The following is a 1506-nucleotide window of genomic DNA, read 5'->3' as shown; positions in this document are numbered from 1 at the left end:
CGGCCGCCCGCGTCGCGCCTCCCGAGCTACGAGCAGAGCCTGAAAAGTGCGCCTGGAAACGCGCGTGGGACCCACGCGTGCTGCGGGAGGCCGAGCTGGAATCACAACTGCTCTCCCCCACCCTTTTTGTTGTGTTGTTTTGTTTGTATTTTTTTTTTTAATCGCGGTTTGCATTGGGTAATGCGCTCTCGCAGGTATTACGCAACAACTAATACGAGCTGCAATAAAAATAGCCCGCCGCCGATGCACGCTGGAGTAGAGAGCGGCCAAAAAAAATCCATCAAGGAAACCCACAGCCCGATGTAGTTTGCACTGGTTGGTGCATTTCATAACATTGTCAACTGCTGAAAACAACAGAAATTAATCTAACGTATACCATAAAAACAATGTGAATTTCACTAGCACACCACCATGAAAGCATCAACAAACATCAGCGCTGTTAAAAACATTTCCAAGTAACAGACACACACAGCCCATGTCCTAAAGCAAATCCACAACTGCAAACAGAAGTTCAAACAAAAAAAATTGTTATAAGCCAAAATATGATTGAATTGCTGCAGAAAAAAAATATAATAGAGCTATTGGAAAATAAATGAGGGGAACATTTGAGTGCCAAGATGGAATAAGGCAGAGTGAGGGGATTTCTCTGTGGACACGTGTGCCAGCAGAGGCTGCCACGCTGCTGGTTCAGACAGCCACATGCTGATGCCAATTAATAAGTCAGTTTATTGTAACCATAAGGTGAAGGCAGTTTTACTAAAAGACCTTATTTCCAGAAGATTAGCTTTAAAAAAACACAACCAATGGGACTGAAACTTCTCCAGAGGTATGATATAATCAGAAAGATTGTACAGGCTTAAGAGAATTCCATTTAGCCAAGCTTGCAGCTGCCTCAGGATGGAACCAATATTGTGCACATGCCTTAGCCAAACTTCCCCAAAAAAGGCTTTTTGGCACTCAACTAAAAGGCTTGTGCAAATTCAGGAACCAGAAACTTGCTCACAACTCTACCATTCTTGGATACACTTACTAAGGCAGCATTTGGTGTCTTTGCATCAACACCCAAACCCCACTCTGGCTCAGTGTGTGAGACTTGGGCGTCCTTCCTGCCAGCTGACCCTTTTGACTTGACCACCAGGTACCCCAAAATCACCTCCCCACCCAGAGCACGTGGTCTCTGCAGGAGCACAAAGCATGCAAGCAGAAAGAAAAAATTACATTCTGGTTCTATTTAAGGAGAGCCACAATAATTCACCAGCTAGTGTTCACAAGCCTGATTGCCAAAAAGAGAGGAAATCCCTTTGAAACATCACCTGAACTCTGCCCTGCCCACAAATGTCCTGAAGTCCAGATACCTGGGAGTAGGGGGAAGGACTTTGAGCACTTTTTACCATTGTTCTGCTCTAAGCCCATTTTCAAGGCAATCTAAAAGACCACAAGTGTATCAAAGCATTGGAGAGCTGAAGGGAGTCAAGGCAGTTCTTTTGACTGCACTGTCCTGCTCCA

The sequence above is a fragment of the Geospiza fortis genome, unplaced genomic scaffold (assembly GCF_000277835.1).
Source record: "Geospiza fortis unplaced genomic scaffold, GeoFor_1.0 scaffold27, whole genome shotgun sequence".
NCBI classification, from domain to species: domain Eukaryota; kingdom Metazoa; phylum Chordata; class Aves; order Passeriformes; family Thraupidae; genus Geospiza; species Geospiza fortis.
The sequence above is the reverse complement of the archived record's forward strand: the minus strand, read 5'-3'. Positions refer to the sequence as shown.